The sequence below is a fragment of the Galleria mellonella genome, unplaced genomic scaffold (genome assembly GCF_026898425.1).
Source record: "Galleria mellonella isolate WM207_F2 unplaced genomic scaffold, CSIRO_AGI_GalMel_v1 utg403, whole genome shotgun sequence".
NCBI classification, from domain to species: Eukaryota; Metazoa; Arthropoda; class Insecta; order Lepidoptera; family Pyralidae; genus Galleria; species Galleria mellonella.
Window position 1 is genome coordinate 869,603 of NW_026442095.1, and position 23,686 is coordinate 893,288.

Genomic DNA, 23,686 nt, shown 5'->3' on the forward strand with positions numbered 1-23,686 from the left:
TAATTAAATTAAATTTAAAGAAAAGTTCATTTCGAATAATAGGCTAAATCCGATGATTGAAATATCTAACCTTCGGTGACATAGTCTGTGACGTTATTAGAGAAAGAATAGAAAAAAAAAAGAAAAAAAGGGAAGGCAGATAGGCGGGCGCCCGGGAGTCGCTTTTTAGGAAATTGCGCAATAAAAAAAAAAAAAAAAAAAAGAAAAAAATGGCGCGGGAGTCGTGTTTTAAGGAACTGCGCAATAAAATAAAAAAAATAACTAGGATATAGAGATCTAGGAGGGACTGGTTCGATGAAGGGGTTTGAGATCGTAGTGTATCACTATGGATTAAGTGTGTGAAATTAATCAATAGAAGACTGGAGAATCCGGTGAGCTTGTTCCATTTATTACTACGTAGTTAGATTTTTGACTGTGATCACAGGCAAAGTCTATACTTAATATTTTTCCCAACAACTATTAAAATACGTATTTAGTCGAGTCTATATACCTTTAGGTAATGCGTATATCGTTAAATGCAATCACATTTGAACAAAGTTTACATCAATATAATTTACGTACTTACGTTATTCTACTCATATACAAAATCCAATTATATGGTCGTTTGATAGAACTTCATCAATTTGATTCAATGTTCTAATTGTCCAGTTTTGGAAAATACTTATTGAATCAACTATTGAACTATTACAATACTAACTAGTTTCATATCTAGTTATTATAAAGTATTTATTTATTGAGGATAATAGACTAAAGTGACTATGGTCTGGTCTCATTGCTGGGGAAACAGCCATTGATGAGAGAGAGGGGTTATTGAGTGGTGACCCTGTAAATGCAAGTGGTGTGGGCTACCTCCATTGTTTGGAGTGACTGTTTTATGTGTATTGTGGGGCCGTTCCTTGTGTCAGTCGGTGGAAATTGCCTGTGTTCAGTCGTGGGTTGGTGATGGTTGAGACGATGATGATGATGAAATATTTGTATTTATTACACTATTACAGTGTTGGTTTGGAATATCTGTTCATACTTAACGCTTCATGGTGATGTGTTTTTATACCATTACTCGGTCGACCAGATTAATGATTCTTAGTCTATATTTGATTATCCATGACTACATGTGGGGATTTGTTTTACACCAGATGTACAAAGAGACAGCTTAACTGTTGCAAGTGATATTATGTGAATGTAATACTTTTAATACATTATTAATTGTGTTACTAGATAAATTCATGTGACTGTGGGGTGTTTATGGTAAACAAGCCTGTATTGTTTAAATAGATATTTTGTCTTGATTTATTATAAACTTTAATATTGATTTTATTGTAGTAAGCAAGCTGATAATAACAATTCTGTATGTATTACTGGTTTCTAATAATATTTAATTATACTGATATTATGGGTGTGGATTTATTTCCTAATGGTAATAAATGTACTAAAGGATTCTCTGACTATAGTTATTCTTAACTAGGTATGAGGTACAGTATAAAATTAGTATTAAATGACAAGTATAAGTTATGTATTTTACTCATATTTAGGAGGAAAGTTGTCATGGCGATAAGGTTTGTATGTGTGTTGTTTGTTCATGTTATATTGACTAGACAAGTTCAGACAGGGTTAATATTAGTGAATATTTACTGGATTTATATTTAATATACATGTTTTGAATATTTTATGGGAATAGTTTGGAGATATACAAGTAGTAAAATATAATATTAGTATTTTATAAATTTAATTATTGAGTTATATGTTTATGTCAGACTGTATCCAAGGAGATATTATCCTATTAATATCAAGTTAGGACAATTACTTTAAATATTAATAAAGCAAACACTAACACTGATTATTCACTTCTTTAATAAATTTACATTAGAGGTTAGAAATCAAATAGATAGCATATTGGGAAAATCTTCACCACACATGTATTTGAGGAATGTTCTTGAGAATTAGTACTGTATGTATATATTATTGCAAGTACAATTGCAATAAGAATGTTAAACTTCTAATCTTCTGTTCATTCTTGAATTTGAAAGTAAGCTTGGCTACTGATATGAATGTAAAACTGCAGCATTACATGATACTATTAATTATTTCTGGTGTAAACCATGATTATTTATGTCACTGATAATTTAGTTGTATGTTACGGTTGATATATGATGATTTTATATTTAATTATATTAAACAAATACAAATAAACAAACTTGCTAGTATTTGTTACGTTGACAGTCGTGATAGATAATCAAATTCAATTCAATACATCAATACGTCATTCAATACGTCATTAATGTGACAGATGTCAAACAAAAGGAGATTATACACGTTATGATTCTATATCTAAGTCTATAGAAAATTTATATAATTTTCTATTATTTTATAATAACTGTAGGGGAAATATTGGAATTATTTATATGAGAAATTTCACTTAAATGATATGATAATTATTTAAAGACCTAATTTCTTAGGGATTTAATCATGATGATTTAAACACTAAAACACTTGTTTATCTGAGAAATCCTCTTAGTAAATAGGTTTACTAAGACACTAAAAGGAAGTAGATATAGTATAACTATAGTACAGCTACAATAATTGTATGGGACTTACTGTCCTTTCTATACAAATATATATTTAATCTATATCTTTCACATTATAATTATGCAATATATTGCCTCTACTACTACAACATACACAAATAGGACTTATTGTCCTTCCTATATACCTATATATAATAATTGACCTGGCACTTTAATGTGTAATTTATCAGTACTTATGACAACAACCAATTAGGACTTATAGTCCTCTCTATAAAGCTACATAATTATTTAATCTGATTATTTCACTATGTGATTAATCAAACCTCTACAAATATTACAAAAGATCTCTATTACTCTCAACACAATAATAGCTTGTTGGACTTAGTGTCCTCAAACTTATAGAAAACCCAATTGGTTATTTCACGAGACGTTGTTAACTTGTGATTAATCAGTGTCTTTTAAAGGACTTATAGTTCCTTTAGATATATCTCTCTGAATAAATAATTGGTTAATTCACAATGTGGTTAATCAACAATAATATTATATATAATTGACTGGACTTATAATTCATTCAATAGCACTCATTACTTTTAGTAGCTCTCGACCTATGGGTTGGACTACCTCGTTCTTAGGCTCTGGCCTAATCAACAGATGTAACTTGAACCTTGAGTATTCTTGGTATTAAGTAAATAATATTAAATTGACAATGCTATGTTATGATATAGCAATTATCAACATTATATGGCTTGGCCAATTCCAGGGTGTGGAAGGTATCCCCTATCACACAAATCTTCATCTCTATCGGACTGTCTTCACAGGTGATCTCTAATGTCACATTATAGGGCCGAAGGGTTATGCCCCTATCAAAGTAGGTTCTGGTGTCTGGGTGTCTCGCTTCTTGGTCTGATCTCTTGTGGAGCCGAAGGGAAACCCCCATTGAGTAAGCTCGTAACAGGGTGACGCTGGGAAACAGTTTCGTACTGTTAGTGGGTGATCTCTATGTCGCCATATAGGACTGAAAGGGTCATCGCCCATGAGTAAGCTCTCGTGTCGGAGTGATCCTGGGATTTCAGTTCCGATCCGTTTGCCTCTGGCAAACACTAATTTATACTGGAAGCATCGTGGGGCTGGTGGAGCCACTGTAATGTTGAAGTAAATGTACTTATGTTTGGTTTGGAACTGAGAATACTCATTCCCTTATTACCATCAGAGTGCATTAATAAATAGTAATACCCTTCCCTACCTTTTTGGAGGAAGAGTTATAGATAGTTGGAAAGTCTTCCACTGGTCCGGGCGTGTGAGGGGCCCGACCGCTCCCCCATTTTTTTATTATTACAGTTGTTCTGTAATTTACTATTAAATTAACATAACTTCCTAGTTACATGAATTATGAGTATAATTCATTTATTATTCTTAATTCTTAAAGATTTATCAATCATCTTCATAATTTAACTCCTGTCATATACCAATTAAAGAACCTTTTGGTTATTACACACAACGGGTCCTACATTACTAGACGATCACACATTTATTTATCTGGCCAAATGATCAAGTGTTCTACTATAAGATCTGTTTAATATTATGTGTTTATTGTAAGGGTTTATATGATTCATAGGTTGTTTGGGGTGTATAAGACAATATAGGTATGGGGTTATATTGAGGGTGTTAGGCCATTCTTTAGGGTAGGCTTTCATTATATTTTCATGAGTTTTCATTAGGTTAAGCTTTCATAGGCTTTTCTTAGGTTTTGTAGGTTTTCCATGTGTAGCTTAGTTTAGAAGGTGAAGTTAATATATAAAGGGGGTGCACACAGGGGGGGGGGGGGGGGACCGTCACAATGTCTATACCAAATTTGATATAATTGAGTAAACTAACCAAATATTTGGCTGGAAGAGATCTCTTTCAGAGATAAGTCCTCCCTTGCTAACAAGTTGTTAAACTAATTGTCGAATATATTGTTTAAGTGCAATAAAGAATATATAATATGTACAAACTTTGTCATATATTTGAAAATGCTATTAACTTTCTGGTTACAGAATACTATTAACAAGACAAATTAATCTGATCACAGACATAAATCAGACAGAGTCTGAGACACAGCGTTGGGCTTATTATTTGCTGCTTTAAATTTAAATATGATGATTGTTACGTCTATTACAACGGTAGCGATCTACAAATGTCTCTATCTACTTTATAAAGGATTGCAGTCGTGAGCAAATTGTTTTTTAATTTTTTTATTATACAATTTAGTTTTTTTTTATATATCATTATATAATCCATTATCTGTCCATTGCTGAATATAGGGCTCTCCCTATAGGTGTTTTGCTAGTTGTTGTTACGTTTGGTAGGCGGATTGGCAACCGAAGACTTTGTAAAGATAGTTAAACAGATTTTTTTTCCTATACACTCGAGTATTAACGACTGGGCTGCAAAATGGTAGAATTGTAAATTCTAATTAAATAGAATGGTAGAATAGATTGTGTATGTAAATATTTTCTTGTATTTTGTGTATGATTAAATCAATCAATACATATAATAAAACTTAACTGGTCGCTGTCTGTACATGGAAGATATATAAAAAATCATAACTATATATGAGGCTTTATAAACCCAATAGAACCCAAAACAATGATTTTTAGAATTTTGTCTGTTTGTCTGTACGTTTGTGCACTCTAATCTCAGAAACGGCTCAGCTGATTTGAATGCGGTTTCCACTAATGTATTACGGTTTACTCTACTTAACATTTAGTGTTTCTTTATTTCAATCGGTTCATAAATAAAAATAGTTATATCAATCTAAAGAATCACATATAAATTAACCGATCAGTTAAATTGGCTAAAATTTTATGAAGGTATTAAATACGTATTATAATTATCATTTAAGTATATAATACAATTTAAGTATATAATACAATTTAAGACCGGATTCATGAAGAGTTCCAATGCGAATGATATGCGGGAACTATATAGTTAAAAACGCCGCGGAAAACGGCTAGTGTTATCATATTTATATAAAATTATTAATAAATACCGTTGTGTCACCACTACTTTATACAGCTCGCTCATGGCTCTATTTCTAGTTACACAAGTTTATGATCACTGCTATCTAGTTGCATTCGAGATCCTGTCTTGATACTTCCCAACCTCCTCTTTTCCTATATTTATTTTGAAAAGTTATCAACGACTTGATATCTTTTTAAATAAATATCGGTTATTCCGATGTTGTGGCGTTTTGATATATTATTATTTATTTACATTCAACTTGGAAAAAATATAAAATAATATTATATATGAATATTATTTATACTATATTTATTTAATTGATATGTATTATAATGAGTAAATGATTAAGTCTACATTACAATACATAGGATACCTATGTACATATATATATATATATATATATATATATATATATATATATATATATATATATATATATATATATATATATATACAAATATTCTACAATGCATTTGAAAATATCCTTGACATGACTTCCTAATAGACTGTCATATCCAATAGAAAGACAAAGAATGTTTCTTATACATACATATACGTCATTAGTAAAACGGAACTCTCGATAATAATCAATCATGTATACAACTAGCTGTCACCGTGACTTCGTCTGCATGGACTCTGGTCATGAATTATACATATACATACATATAATATCAACATCAGAACGTATATACATATATAATATGCAATGTTCTAAACAGTATTTATTTTTATATTATATTACAACTCCTTATTATTAAATTTAATTTAAATCTGTAAAATAAATAACATTGCGTAATTTTCTCTCCAACTAGTTTTCGTGTTTTCCCCTGAAAATTTATTATATTCTTGTAATAAAAAAGAAATACCGATTCAATATTTATTTCGATACAGGCATTAAATTTATGCCACATCCAAAGTTCATAAAGTAGTTATTGCATGTTGCATTCATAGATGCATTTTAGACATAGTACATTTAAACAAATATGCATAATGTTAACAGAGATTTAAAAGAGTAATTGATGAGTTTCTTGCGAGCTATTCTCGATAGATAACAACCTACCAAATCCTGATAGATTAAAAAAAAAATATGATTTAAAAGTGCTTGTAAGTATAAGTCTATTTCAATAAAGATAATATGAATTTGATAAATGGAAAATATAAAAAAAATGGATGTTTAATGTCAGATGATCATCTGACATCGTTGCAGTTTTATAAGTACATAGAATCGTAGATTTGTCGTTAAAATTTATTTCATCGACTTTTGAATTAATAGATTAGTGTCAATAAGGAAAAAGATATCCATTTTTTTTGCCAGAGGTATTATACACGTAGGTATACTATTTTTAGTTAATACGTCACCCAATAGAGAATGGAATTGAAAAAAAAACAGTGGTACGAATCGCTCACCAGAGCAATTCAGCATGAAACTACCTTTAAAATTGTCTATTGGTAAAATTTTATCACCGTAACTTTTAGCTCATTAGGCGAATTAGTTACAGCGAACGGGTTTGTGTTACGACGCAGAATTTTGCAAAACATCATAGCAATTAGATGATAATGACATTAATGTGTGTAATATCTCTGATCTATATTTACATAATATGAATAATAAGTTTTTCTAAAAACTTAGAAAAACTTATCTATAACTATGTAAGTGAACACATTTTAACCTATTAAAAAAATAACCTAGCCTGCACATTTAATTTACGATGGCGAGGATATTAATAAGGATGGAACCAGGCCAATTTATCTATAGAGACAAATCGACCACATATCATAATGAGTTCAAGATATAATTATGTAGAACTTAACATAAGCTAGCAATGGGATGGCTAATCTCAGTTTCTTTCGCCTCTGTTTTCAAGTATAGCGGACAATGAAAATATATACCTAATTTGTGAGCATTTTATGCATGCTTAACGTAACTACGTATCAGTAGAATATATTTTAATAGAAACAGTCCCATTAACACTAAAAACATAGAGAAGCAAATATGTCTAATTTTGAAAAAACAATAACAAAAAATTTACATTAACAGAATAAGATACAAAACTTGTAAATATACGTATCAAATACTCGAAGACGAACGTAGTTTTTCGTTCACTACAAATTTGCCATGTTCTACCGCTCGTGTTCTGAAATATACTAAAAATAAAACCGGCACACAAAGTTACAAAAATTATTGCCCCACTCCAAAACATAGCTTAGATGTCTGTAACCGTTGACATATAAATATTTAAAATACTACGACCTTGTAGGGTGCGAAGATACAGTGTTACAATTTTATATCTGCAAAATTGTGGGAAAGTATAAGAAACGGTGTGCATTCATATTTTTTTTAAATTAGAACCTGTATATCTGATATGTTTTGTTCTTCATTATCATTCATTACCACATCAGCCGTTAACTGTCCACTACTGAACATAGGCTTTTCCTGTTGGAGATTTTATTAGAACTTGCCACGCTTGCCAAGCTGATTGACAACCATTGATATTTTAAGAGAAACGCTGCTGTCCAGTGTCCATCCCTCAACAATTTAGTTCCATTGATTTGTGACATGATGATTGATCATTAATCACGCTTAAAAGGCTGAAAGCAACTAACACCAGAATAAAGTCTATTGATTGCAAAATACGACTATAAATATATAATATATATATATATATATATATATATATATATATATATATATATATATATATATATATATATAGAAACCTAATGAGATATTAGAGATATTTGTCAAGTGTTGCCACTTTATTTCGCTGAATATATTTTAATAAAATTAAAAAGAATTATAAAACGTATCATGGAATATGCTCGTGCGCAAAAAATATACCCAAATTGAGAATCTTCTTTTGAAAGTTGCTTAAATGTAACGTATTGGTGCAAAAATAAAGCTTTACACGTACACATATGAACTTTTTATGTGTTTGTACAATTCATTGTTAAAACACACAAACTATAATTTTCCTTCATTGCATGCATCTACACGGGTTACTCTAGATTCACATGTGTAATGCTTTATTGACATTACAAATTATACTGCGTCGCTCGTGAGAACCAAACACAAGGGTGACGCGCTAATTTAATAACAAAGACTGCTTGTAGTCTCATAATGTTAATTTTAATAATGACTAAGTTTCCCGAAGTCTTGTTAGTGAACCATTATTAATTTATTGCCAAGAATTCACACGTCAGTTTGTTTATACGTGTTACCACCGTGTGTGCTTTTAAAAGCTACTGGAACATTTTTATAGAGTACCTAAGCTTATTAATATCACGCAATATGTAAATAATAATTTGTTATTATCATTTAATTGCTTTTTTGAAGTTTTTAACGTCAGTGTTGTTAAAGAACAAAATAATTATTGTTATTTTGTTCAATTTATAATATTTAATACATAAATAATTTGATAATATTTTAAATAAATGATTTTAAATTCATCACTTATGAATGAAAAGAATTATGAATTATATTAATATCGATGTGTGATCTGGCCTTGTACTCTCGGCATAGTACGGGTCAATCCTTTCTTTCCCATGGTTGTCGTAAGAAGTAACTAAGAAACTTAATGGTCGAGGGATGAGGAGTAGCATTCCTCTTAAAACATCACCAAAGCCTAACTGCGGTTTTCAATTCGCCTGCCAAGTGTGGCAATTACTGGCGTAACCCCCTTTATGGGGAGGCCTATTTTCAACAGTAATCGATTCATATGGTATGGTATGGTATATGAATATTGATACCTTTATGGTTTTCGTACAGTAAATCAGGCTATTTGAATTGGATGATATCCAATTCAGTGTACATAAATGGATCGTTTCACAATGACAAATTTGTTTCTCTACGTCACGTTCATCAATATGTATACATGAATGCTATTACAATGACCTATAAGTATGTATAATCTATTTTCCGAGAAAATATGTTACATTAGTGTATATTTTTAGCAGCATGCATTCATTGTATGCCGTCGCGAGACGCAGTATTTGAGTGTTGAGTAACTTTTCAAATATTTACCTTATATTTGATTGGATTGTGAGATTTGATATCGTGCTATGGACTTGCGTTCCCGGATGTAAACATCTGATAGGATAACAACTGTTAAAAGCTATAGATGATAAGCCTGATAAATATGACAGATTACAATGTGCCTATAGTGTCCACTTCACGTAAATAAATTTGTACCAAAAATATTGGCTTTAATTATAATAAAAATTTGTATGGAACTGACTCTGTAGGTATGGCTATAAATTCTAACATGTATTAAGTAAGTAGTAAATTGCTTACATTTATTGGGATTGACATCTTAAAAGCTAAAAATTCCAACAACAAACTATAATTGGAACCAAACCTGAATAATTTATAGATAAATAGATAGATAATTTATTTGCATGCACAGTAAAAAGAGATAGAAGAATACATATACAAAAAATAATAATAAAAAAAAAATTATATAATTGGATTAACAATTATTGAAAAAAGTACAAGTTTGTTTAAAAATACCGTTGTTTTGATCGTTTCCTTTCCGAAGTCACTTAAAACGGTAGTCATAATAACCCACCAACTGCTGAGCACGGGTCTTTATTTACCCTACTATTATATGCTATCATGCCCAAGGTGTATGGTGTGCAAAAAGTAAATAAAAAAAAATCATGTCAAATATGCATATACTTTATAGTACTCTCATATATTTTACATTACTTTCATATTTATAGTTAAAAAAACTTATAGTTTAACATTCTTAACGCAAATAAAGAATTGTAACTCGTCATACCTATTTGCCTTGCTCTCTTTCTAATGGATTTATGTAAATAAATTCAGTATTATTTATATATATATATATATATATATATATATATATATATATATATATATATATATATATATATATATATATCAACAAAATAATTAACTACAATTTATTTATTTATATAATTCATTTATATTATTATTTTATTCATTGGTTTATATGTAGATTAAAAAATGCAAATAAAATTGCATGTAACATGTTTTTTCATTATTACTTCATAAGATACACAGTACTGTACATATATTATTTCCATTTCTCAGTAGCCCTTGACCATTAATCTTCATTATATGAATGTCCAAATTTATCCCACGGTACAAGTAACTTCCCAATAAAGATGTCTTCGGTAAGCCACTACCAACTCATTCACAAACTTATACTCAGAAATGCTAATGCCAATTTATGAAGTTTGGGGGTTATTTTGTCAGTTATGTAAAGTGATACAAAGTTCTTTGAACCACCTTTAATATTATATTATTCAAGCTTAATACATAAATATCTAATTATAATTTATGCCGATACTAGTTGTGCGCGCGACATTGTCTAGGCGTCCAGATTAACTGATTTACTGGGATTAAAAGTAATCAATTTCTTTATTTATGTCAAATATTATTAAACGAAATAGTTATGAGCCCAGACGGTCAGAGAAGAGCACTTTATTATAAATAATGAATAGAAAATTACATATGCATCTGAATTGAAGGAGAGTAAGGTCTTTAACGAGTACAATTTAAGAAGCTAAGGTACAAAATCGAATGACAAGTGTAACTGTGTGTATCGAATAAGCAATCGATTTCCGCTATTGGGTTAGTAACATTGACTGCAAGGAGACAGTGATATAAGGAATTCTGACATTAATTCGCACATTTTCTTACTCTTGCGTCTTTCTGGGATATTATTTTGCTGTTAAATATCAAGAAATTTTTATGAAAAATATAATGATGTTATTGTATATTCGTTCATATAACATTGCTTTTACGAGTAATATTATTTTTTACTTTCCATTAGGTGGGCCATTCCTTTGTTTGTTATTACAGGTGCAGAAATTGTATGGAACCATATTTTTTTTTAATTACGATTAGTTGAGCCGTTAAGGTGTCAAGCAAAAACACTTTTTTTTATTTATTTTGGTTTTATTTATTTTATAATTATTACTGCAAAGTATGAGTCTTGTATATTTCAACGATGCCCTTTGCATGCTATAGATCGGATGGGATGAACATAATTCTTATTTTCTATTAACCAAAGTCAAGATTATGATGAATTATTATCACTGCATGGATGAAACATGAGTTATAGGACCTATATATTTTGCACTAGCTGTATCCTGTCAATCCACCTGCATGAATCAGTACATACAGTATCCTATACGCTATATTAGGATATAACCTATTAGTGTATTAAATTTCATTCAAATCCGTTCTGTAGCTTTTGTGCGAAAGAGCATCCGTCTAACGTTACAAATTTCGCGTGACCAGGATATATATACTGTCCAGCATGAAAAGTACTCTGTAACCTTCTCTATATAGAACGCTTATATCAAATTTCATAGCAATTGGTTAAGCTGTTAAGGTGTTATAAGGTTAAAAACAAACTTACATTTACATTTATAATATTGGTAAGGATTAATAGGATTGGTATGCAAGATGTCTGACAGTAATATACTTAGATTTCATATAAATATAATAAATATGAACAGATGTTTGTTATTCTATCATTGTGTAACTGCTGATTGGATTTAATTAATTTAAATTAAATTTGGTACCAAAGAACAGAATACAGGATATTTTTAACTTAATTCACGAGGGCAAAGTTACAGGATGTAACTAGTAAGAAATAATTGTATTGTTTAAACACTGACATTGTCTAATAAATTAATAGGCACTTATAACTTAATTGCAATAATTGTCAGAGTTGCACTTTAATTGCATTGCAACAATTGTAGGCTGAAGTAACAAGTGCATACATTAAATACGTAAGCACTAGTTAATTTCTTCATATTAAGGTATATAATCCTAATTAAGTAGACTGGGGGGAAAGGGATTGTTAGCAATGGAGTTTGACAGCCCCATTGCTATCAGTATGCCCTATTAGGTCGACCTCTACGTGGTTCCCCCTGGAAACCATCGTGAACAATTCTTGTTGAATTTGTCACGATGGGCTAACTGACTTGCTTCATCCTCACCTATCACCCTTCACCGATACCCCGCCGGTGTATACCGATAGCGCGGGTGGGGTTACCATTCCATTATCACCCATTAAAAAAAAAAACAAAATATACTAGTCTTTTTTCGTATCTGTATCCATGTTAGTGAGATATATTGTTAAACTCGGACAACTCGGCCTTTCTCTTTTATTCATATAAATTAAAATCATCTACAAACATATCGTAACTATTAGAGTGTTTTATCATTTTCTACGAAACTGGCAATTTAGTAGAAAAAGAAAGAGACAAAACAGTTTAACAGCTAAAATAGATATTTAATGAGACGTTTGACGTTTTGATGTATAAGTAATTTGCCGTTAGTCTCTCCCTATGCGATTTGTGTATAAATTAATGAATGTGGAGAAAGCAAGAGAGGTCTGTTTGAATTGGAATATTTGGCATTCTATTGTTTCTGCCTATCCCAATGGGTGATAGGCATACCGGATATGTATGTAATGCATGTAATATTAATATAGATAAGGAATGTTACGCTCATGTTTAATGTTTTATTAATAGATGTATTATGCAATTTTTTTAACCAATTATGAATCAATTTCGTAAAATTTATTGATACTGTCACGACTGAAATTGCTGTTTGGTTTATACGGAGCTCTAAAAATGTATTCGAAATGAGTCTTAAACATTTAGAATATTTATTTATTAGTACCAAATGAATTTGTCGGAGGATACGTTTTCCTTAAGAAAGAGGTAAATATGTATGTAATGTATACGTTTCTGGGGTAACGTGAGTGACGACAGATGAGGATGAACTCACGTCAATTACATCATCGTGACAAATTCACCAGGAGTAAACCACAATGGTTTATTTTTTATACAACTTAGAATGGCAAACAAGCTAACGGCCCATCTGATGGAAAGTGGTAACCGTCATCTATAGACATGAGCAGTACCATGGACATAACAGAGTGTACTGTTTCGCCCATGATACCTCCCATACGTTGCCATTCCTGAGGACTTAGATGTTATTTCTCTGTACCCTGTAAATTCACGCCATATCCCATCCTTCATACCGAAACACAGCCATGTAAACACAACTGCTTCACGGTAGAAACACGAATGGAACAGAGGTACTCAAGCAATCAACTTTTGTACAAAGTCTCCCTCTGGTAAAGGGAGAGCGCGTGGAGATCTATCTGATAGAGCATATTGTTAACAGTGGGATCGCAGTATTTGTTAACAATTCTGTAGAGGCTCTACTAATAGTAGTCAATCCTCAAAATTACTAGTCCTTCGAATACAGTCGTACGTGTACAAATGGTAGCTGAATTAAACAAAAAAATTTAATCAGCGAACTAGTGATATGGATATCCGTAAAATAAAATGTCGAAATAAAACAATAAAATGTTGTTGTCTTGTTCTATCGCATGCACGCGGTAGCGATAACATGCTTATAGTACAATTCGTTTGCTTATCAGGAGGATAAAGGACAGGAAAATTAAAAAAAATCATGGATATATATATATATGTATATATATATATATGTATGTATATATATATATATATATATATATATATATATATATATATATATATATATATATATATATATATATATATATATATATATATATATATATATATGTAATTCTAGAAATTTTGTACTAATAATAATAACCTATGTAACTACAGCAGTAATCTCGTATTTTTCTACACGTGTGGTAAAAAATTAAATAATAAACTTCTAACGAGACCATCATTACATTACCTAGAAACCTACTCACATTCGTTTTGATGTAGTTAATTATTAGGTACAGCTAGTAAAATAAAAATATATAGCAAGCTCTACGTTTATAAATTTAGAGTATGCTAGCTTGTAGTCTGTACTAACAATATTAAGAGGAAAGATGTGATTGTTTGTTTATAATGGATACACTCAAAAATTACTCAATTAATTTTTAAAATTCTCTGACGTATGGAAAGATTCATTATCAGCGATTAATATAGGAGTATACTCGTATATTATTTTCGAAAATTCTGTCTATGTATATAAGGCGGACCGGCGATATTTGCAGAGCGTTAAGAATCGTATCACGTCAGTGCTTTCGAAACTGTTTTTTTATAATATAAAAAAATCAAGACAGAGTACTTCTTACGAAATGGGACAAATCGAAAATCAATGATAATATTCCTGAAGTACTTTTCTTTATATAGTATGAAAACTTAAAATTGCATGTCGAAGTAATTATCAAAATATTTTTGTAGAAATTCACATAAATCGCTCATAACGTGGTTGATAGACACGATGAAAATCATGAAAGTTGTAAAAATTGTTTAAAGAAACTTCAACGCTATATCTTCACAAATTAGTTTCATATTAATTTTGGCGCAAATTTTATTTTTTTGGAGCATAGTCTTAACATTATAATATTATATTTCGACTATTTTTCATATGAAAGTTATTCTGTTTTATGTACGTTATAATCTAGGTTTTGAATTGTACTCTGACCATCACCTTGTTGTATAGCAACCAAGTTTACTGTGACACATAACAAAGTTTCTAGTTGTACTAAAACTGAGGGCAAATGGACTTGCGCGAAATTGCGAATTCAATTTACTATGCGATCTGATAGTGAGCCAACTTTGCAACACTATATTCTCCTTCTATATTTGGGGAATATAGAAACTGATGAGGTATAACAGATTATAAGATTGTACAAGTCTTATAATCAATATATATCTTACCAGTTATGTGTCGTGCTATGACCATAATGTCTTATTGGAATTAAGGTAATAGAAATTACATATTGTAAGCCAATTTATTTTATCATAAACTCAGACAATAATGTTTCAATATATGTTATTTTTATTGTTTCATTACTACTTGCATGAATAATCTATCATTAAACAAATAAAGTTTTTAAATATTTCAAATATCGAAAACAATTTTGACATTTGATGGCTAATTTTGTTTACATTGCAATCCGATGGCGCCACCTACGCTTAGCTTTGTACAATGTTGTGACAGGGAGAATCGACAGTGACGTCAGTTTCTATTGCACTTCGTAACAAAATAATGTATGTAATCTACATAATATACATGAATATTCATACATTTAATCAGTTCAATTTCAACATATACAATTGACATTACCGGCTTTGTATTTGCGAGAGGCAATGCTACATTTATTTTGTATGTGGTACTTATTTTTTATTTATTTATTTATTTAAGGAACACCAACAGCATATTGCATTATAACTTATGATTCCCATAATAGCAAAAATTATGAATTACAATACATATTATATATCATCCTCTTTGAGGGATTTTGACAGTAGTTTTTACGCTTGGCAGGCGGATCAACAACCGCAGTTAGGCTTTGTATGTTTTAAGAGGGTCGCTGCTGCCCATGCTTTGACCTCCCGTAGTCGCCTCTTACGACACCCACGGGAAAGGAAGCGGTGGCTTATTCTATGCCGGGACCACACGGCGAGGCCACATATTATATACAATGTATGTTTATTAGAAACGCAGTACGCTACACATCATTATTATATATTTAACATTAATTTTATTTTTATTGTAACTAATAAGAGGATGAATCGAGCTTTTTCAAGGTAATGAATACCGTTAAATACGGATGCGGGAAATTCCTAATCGAGACGTGACAAATAGACTTCTATCATGAATACAATGGTTCCATAAAATTAAATGTGGGAATAAAAAGTGCTAATGTACCTCGACGCGGATTCGAGTGTTCTTAGAAATCCCAGGCGATTGTCGGATTTAAATTAGATTAGAGTGATAGGAGGCAGTGACCTCGAGAGGTGAAATATTTAGGTACTGTAGATAAATGGACGTATGCTGTGTTTTGATTAATCTGACAGTAATGTAACTTTTTATTTACGTTCATTCAATTAATACTTAAATGACTGTAAATCAAATACTATTTTAGACTAATTTATACTATTTTAAACTAGCGTTAGTCCACAGTTTTGTCTCTTGAATCAGTATATAAAATATCCTATATTCTATGTTAGGAATTACCCTATCTATGTTATAAAATCCATTCAAATTCATCTAGTAGTTTTGGCGTGAAAGAGTAACAAACATCCATTAATTCTTACAAATTTTCGTATTTATTTATGAAATAGGATTGATCAATTAGTGTCAGTAATTAACTGTCCACTGTTGAACTTAGACTTCCCTCATAAAGGATGTTTTGCCAGCAGTTGTCACGCTTGGCAAGCGGTTTGGCAATCACAATTAAACTGGTGATGTTTTAAGAGAGACGCTGCTGACTATCCCTTGGCTATTAAGTTCCCTTAATCGCCTCTTAAGAAACTTACGGGAAAGAAAGGACTGGCCCATTCTACGCCAGGATTCATAATATTGAAAGTTAATTATAAAACGACCTTAACTATTACACTAAATAATTTATTTTCGTAGTAACTATAATTAATCTATATTATATACTAATATTACATAAAAAATTTGATTATTTATTTGTTTATAATGAACACAAAAATTAATTATCCGATTTTGACTTCTTTTTTCTCCTTTAGAAAGCTACATTATCAACGAAACCTAGGCTATATATTATATTAATAAAAAAATGTTAGCATTGTTTTGTGTAACTTTCATTTATTTCAAATTATTTTTAAAGTAAACAAGATAATAACAAATTCTATTTTAAAATTTTTCCCTGCTATGTGCGATACCGCGCATACTGCTCATAAATTACTGCTGTTTCACGTTAATTGGTCTTATCGTATGTGGTCATAATATGTACACGAGCGAGTGTGACACGATGCCGCGATGTGTCAACAAAAATACACATATGACAAAAAGCTTTTACTGAACTTAGATTAGACAGATAATGACAATGTCATGTTGGTTTGTGTAAAACGTTAGACAAATAAACCTAGGAATTGTAGTTTTACCCCTTATTCATAAAAAAAAAAAACATTAAACTTTTAATAAATCTATTTTAGCTATTGAATTATTTTAGGCTAAATTCCTAATTTGAAAGAGACTAAATCTCTAATAATTAAAACAGGTTTTTAAAAGGTTTTATTTTTGATGAATAACGTTATTATATTCTGTACAAGAAATGGATATTTCTAAAATAATGTCGGTAATTATGGTTAGCACGCTGATGGACCCATTAGCGTGTTGGACCCCTCAGCGTTCATCCAAACATCCAATTATCCAAACATCCAATTATCCAAACCTGATGGAAGTTTGTAACTGTTGTTTATAGATATAAACAGTACCACCGATATCACAGAGTATACAGTGTTATCCACGATACCGTTCATACGTTGCTATTTTTGAGAACTAAGGTGTTATGTCTCCGTACCCTGTAATTTGACTGTGGCTATATGTCCACCCTTCAAACCAAAATACAGCTATGCAAACATAATTACTGATATCGTATTTACTGATATTGCTCACAACTTAGGTTACATGTATATTTCTATAACTAATAACGCAACTTTTAAAATATTTGTAGTCTAGTGTTATTTAATTCATTATAATTGTTACTTCATTTTCTCGCACTGTATAACTATGTTAAAGTAAATGTTGTGAATACCTAATAAAAGGCATGCGCATTAATATTGTATTATATTTAATGTTTGTTGTATATATTATAATGCAATATGCTGTTGGTGTTCCTTTAAATAAATAAATAAAATAATTGTTTCACATCAGAAACACTAATGGGGCAGAGGTACCTAAGATGACGACTTTTGTACAAAGTCTTCCTCTAGTTTGTTTTTTCAATTATTTCCAATACGTTAGTTAATGGTTAGGATTATCAATATAATATAAACTGTAAATGTTTATTAATTAATCACGTTTGGATAAATTAGAATGAAATTTGAATTAAAGAAATATCATATTCTATATTAAAATATACTTTTTATTTTATTTCACAATCATATAACACCCATTTCTAACTTACTCTGGTAAAAATGAACTTTCGATATAACTAAAATGCTTTACTATATCTTTTGCTTAATTATAGTTTAGAACTAAATGAGAACCTAAAATGAAACCGAAAACTGCACAGAGGAACTCGTAGTTGATTCGCACGTATTCGTGTAAGTATATAATACAAATCAATGGACAAAAAGTACGTCAAGGATTTTTTTTGATGGGTGGATATGGTAACCCCGCTTGTGCTAACGGGATACGCTGGCGGAGCACCAGTAAAGGGTGATAGATGAGAATGAAAACAGGCCAGGTAGCCCATTATGATGAATTCATCAGGAATTAACCATGATAGTTACCAGGAAGAACCGCGAAGAGGTCGACCTGGTTGGGTATATTACTAGCAATGGGATTCTCAGTCTCCCTTACTAACAATCTCTTTCCCCCTTATGTCAAGGATTATACCTGTCTAACATTTCTACATAATTTAAAAAACCAACTTCTTAGCATATAATGGTATAGAAACTCCTTTACGTAGGGCTATATGATGTATTGACTCCAATTATTTACATAGCATCATCATACATAGCAGCGATGAATAAAATATTTACCTGACTTAACATTGAACTATTCTGTATCGTTAGCTAACAAAAAGTACCGATGACATCAACTAGAGGAATAGTACATTTTTTGTGGCTGTGTTGTAAATGGACACCTATTCATATTATGACACATCATTATGTGGGTTAGGTAATCATTGAATCTATATCAAAATAAACGAGAACAATCGGACTTATATATTTTTTATACTTTTTAGTATGGAAAACAAACCGAGGGCTTACCTGATGGAAAGTGGTAACCGTCGCCTATAGACATGAGCAGTACCATGGACATAACAGTGTATATTGTTTCGCCCATGATACCCCCCATGCGTTGCCATTCCTGAGGATTCAGGTGTTATTCCTCTGTACCCTATAAATTCACGCCATATCTCACCTTTCAAACTGAAACACAGCCATGCAGACACAACTGTTTTACGGTTGAAACACGAATGGGACAGAGGTATCCAAGCAAACGACTTTTGTACAAAGTCTCCTTCTAGTGAGGGAATTTTTAATTTAATTCCTATTTTAGGAATCAAATCACTTGCATAACTTTGGTGATTTGAGAATTTTACATTCAAATATCATATACTAGCTTTTATCTGCGACTTCGTCCACATGATCGAAATATGTTTACAGATCGGGACATAAAGTAGTCTATAATACCTTTTCCATTCCATATAGTATGTGCACACCAAATTTTATAGTGATTGGTAAAGCCCATAAGGTGCTTTAAGGTAATAAACAAACAAACTCACTTGCACATTTATAATACGAGCATCAGCTGCAACACGAAAAATGTCATCTTAAATTATTTTATTGATAAGGTTGACTGGATTAGAATGCTATATAGCATTAAGTGCGCCTTTTGTACCAAACACTTTTTTTTAAGTGAACAATAAAAAATAAATAATAATAAAATAAAAATATATGTATTATTTTCTTAGAATCTATTAAATAATCGAAAATATATCCAGTTGTAGTTTGTTGATTTCTATACACCACTTATACAGTTTTGTTATATTTATTTAAATTGTTTAAATAAATACTGGACTACTTTAAATAATTACTTAACTTTTCAATACATAAGTACTCAGATGTATCAGGAGAAAGCATCAGGGACAAATTCCAAACTCATCACAAGCATCAATCTCGTTGATAAGATTGGATTTTTCAAGGACAATTAATTCCAGTCCTAAGTATAAATAAACATTGCTACTTCCAGATTTCGGTCCTGTGGGAATCGTATTCAACTAGAGAGAGCTGATACTAAGTTCAAGAAGCTTAATTAGGATTCCGTACTGAAATGGTGCATCGATCTAATGATGCTATCGATTTGTAAATTGGAATAATGATTATATATATATAATTTTTTAATGAGTTTTTTTAATGAGTGATAATGGAATGGTATCCCCGCCTGCGCTATCGGTATATATACACTGGCGGAGCACCAGTGAGAAATGATAGATGAGAATGAAGCAGGTCAGTTAGCCCATCTTGACGAATTCAACAAGAATTGTTCACGATGGTTTCCAGGGGGAACCACGTGGAGGTCGACCTGATAGGGTGTATTGCTAACAATGGGCTCATTAGACCCCATTAGTAACAATCCCTTTCCCCCCTGCCTAACTATTGTTATTAACAATTCAGAAAAGGTGATATGTATGGAATGAAATAGTAATTTTCTATTAGCATTGTATCACCAACAGTAATAAAAATATGCGGAAGTTAATATCACTGGTGTGGTTACTTGATTAGACTTAATAACAGCTTACGAGATTGATGACTGATGGAGGGAAGGTCATAGAGCTTCTACAGGTGGTCAGTCCTCCGCACCAAATGTTGGCAATCCCACGCATACAAATGTTAACGATAATACTGATCAAGTAATAAGTAATATTATTTATAATAACAAATTTAAAGTAAATATTATACAAGTAGTTATTGACAAATTCATGCTTTTACATTTATTCTTTATTCAATGGTCATGTAAATAAAATTCATACTATAACTACATTAGCTGTATCTAGCAGCTTTGCCCGCGTGATACAGTATATAAAATAATTTATAACATATGTGTTTACCAGAGGGAGACTTTGTACAAAAGTCGATTGCTTGGGTACCTCTATCCCATTCGTGTTTCAACCGTGTGTTTGCATAGCTGTGTTTCGGTTTGAAGGGATATGGCGTGAATTTACTGGGTACAGAGGAATAACACCTGAGTCTTCAGGAATGGCAACGCATGGGGGGTATCATGGGCGAAACAGTATACTCTGTTATGTCCATGGTACTGCTCATGTCTATAGGCGACGGTTACCACTTTCCATCAGGTGGGTCGTCAGCTTGTTTGCCATTCTAAGTTGTATAAAAAAAAGTCAAGATATAGTCTACCTGGGTACCAAAGATTTAAATCCATTCAGCAACTTAAGCGTGATTAACAATCATCTATTCAAATTTTCACATTCATAATTTTAGTAAGAATGTTGTGACAGATTCTGATTGATGTGATGTTAACTTGATAAATAAAAACGATAGATTAACACTACTATTTCTAATATCTTACTAATTTTCAAATTTTTATACTGAGTCATTTTCATATGGCAGAATACATTTGAATGCAATTTGGTGCAAAAATGGACCATATTCTGGACTGTGCGACTTAACTTTTTCTACGTATTAAATATAGGACATTTTTTATTTTAATTATAGCAGAACCTTGGGTCAAAGCTAATAGATACTAACCTCTATACAGTGTTTCTATTTACTAAGCGTTTCAAATACTCGTACTAGATGCCATTTGACAGAATATCAAAGGACTTGAGGTAGATAGGCAATAAAGCTCTAATTGACTTATATACATCCTCGTCTCTGTTATAAATAATTGGTTATCGAATATAAGGTATATATTATATAATCCGAAATTAGGCTATTTACCTAAATCCTAAGAATCCTGAGCAATTCTTATATAGAAGGTATCTGTAATTATTTATTATCTATATGCCATAAATTAATATTCATTTACAGATAGAAGTATTTTTTTTTTAATTATAAGTTCACTTTCTGTGACCATTTATCTGCCAATGACCAAAAAACTACTTAACTTTTTTTTAGACAAACGGCAGATACATTCGTCAATTTAATTTAATTAAATAATCATCAAGTTCATAGAACTTATAAGATTTTCTATCCTCTTAGATGTTTTATTACAAAACCACAAAAATAACTACAAATCTATTAACCGAATGAATTAAAAAGAGAATGATGATGATTTGATTTAAACTCAATAAATTCATCAAGAGATATCTTACGTCAGCGCTGTGACGTCTGTGATTCTAAAATTATCTTATTAATTAATCAATTTAGGGTCTCGGTCCAAAAATGATCAAAGAGTCACATCGTTAGAGTTTTAAACTTTTTTTTTGTTAAATTTCAAACATCGTCTCTATCTGGATATATACATATATATATAATAAATATATGTAAAAGAATATAGTTAGTTTAAAGATAAAATATCCTGCTTTTTTTGAATATTTATCAAAACATGAGTGCTATAAAACCAAAAATGATCTAACATTTTTTGTTTTTATTATTTTTCAGCCTCCCCTATATTTTAGGAGTAGATATTATTGAAAATGGCTCCTGTTCCGTTTTCAAATCGTAACTAGCCTACTGTACCTACAAGGTCGAGTGTTGGAGTTGTTTATTAAGGAAAAAAAAATGCCAATTAATTTTATTTGTACTTTCTTTTTCTTAAGAATCTTTTCTCCGTTTCTGTCTATTTCACAAACAGTCCAAATTGAATAGGTAATTTAAATAAAGAACGTGACTACACTTGTACTTAACTGAAAACCTATCGATCGCAAATTGTGGAATTCGGTCCAGAATTAGCAATGTAATCATGTAACGTAGTCGAACAAATATTCAGACAAATTTAGAAACTCATTCCTTAAGAAAAGCGCTTACTGCACAAGCTTCATTGCCTAAGGTTTTGTTGTTTGCCGCGAACTCTATGTCTTATTAACGTCATTCGGAAAGGTTCTTATAGTGCACTAATTTGCAACTGCGAATAATTTTACTTTTTTGTTAGATACATTAAGTACAGAGAGAGAGAGAGATAGAGAGAGAGAGAGAGAGAGAGAGAGAGAGAAAGACATAATACCATAGTCCTCAGGAATGGTAACGTATAAGTACTATGGATATTACAGTATATTAATCATATAAAGTAGGTACTTTATTTTACGTAAATAAGGTCCCGGATCCAATTCTCAGTATTATTTTATTTCGTATTACTATTTGATATATTTATTTTATTTATTATTAGTAGAGATCAGATGTTAAAACTATCTGGTATAATATTTACTAGTCATCATTAATTATAGGCTGATGTAATCTGTCGGTAGAGTTAATATTAAAGTAAAACTACGATACTGCACTATGATTATATCTATTTAATTGTTCTGGTGTTGAATGAATTTTAACATCATTTTTTGTATATTATATGATTAAGTTAGGTTTTCGTCTTCTTACTTACGTTGATTTTAATATTTGTTTCATCATATATTCTCTATTGATAGTTTTTTTATGTCTTCTCCTATGTTGCCTTCTCTTTTATTGACTGTTTACTTAATTTGTGAATGATTGTGTGT

The 23,686-nt window shown here is 30.8% G+C and overlaps 1 protein-coding gene across 1 annotated transcript in view; it reads left to right on the plus strand.

The window, feature by feature from the left end:
• Positions 1 to 23,686, plus strand: part of LOC128201400 (nitric oxide synthase-like) — a 56,207-nt gene that overhangs the window by 19,385 nt on the left and 13,136 nt on the right.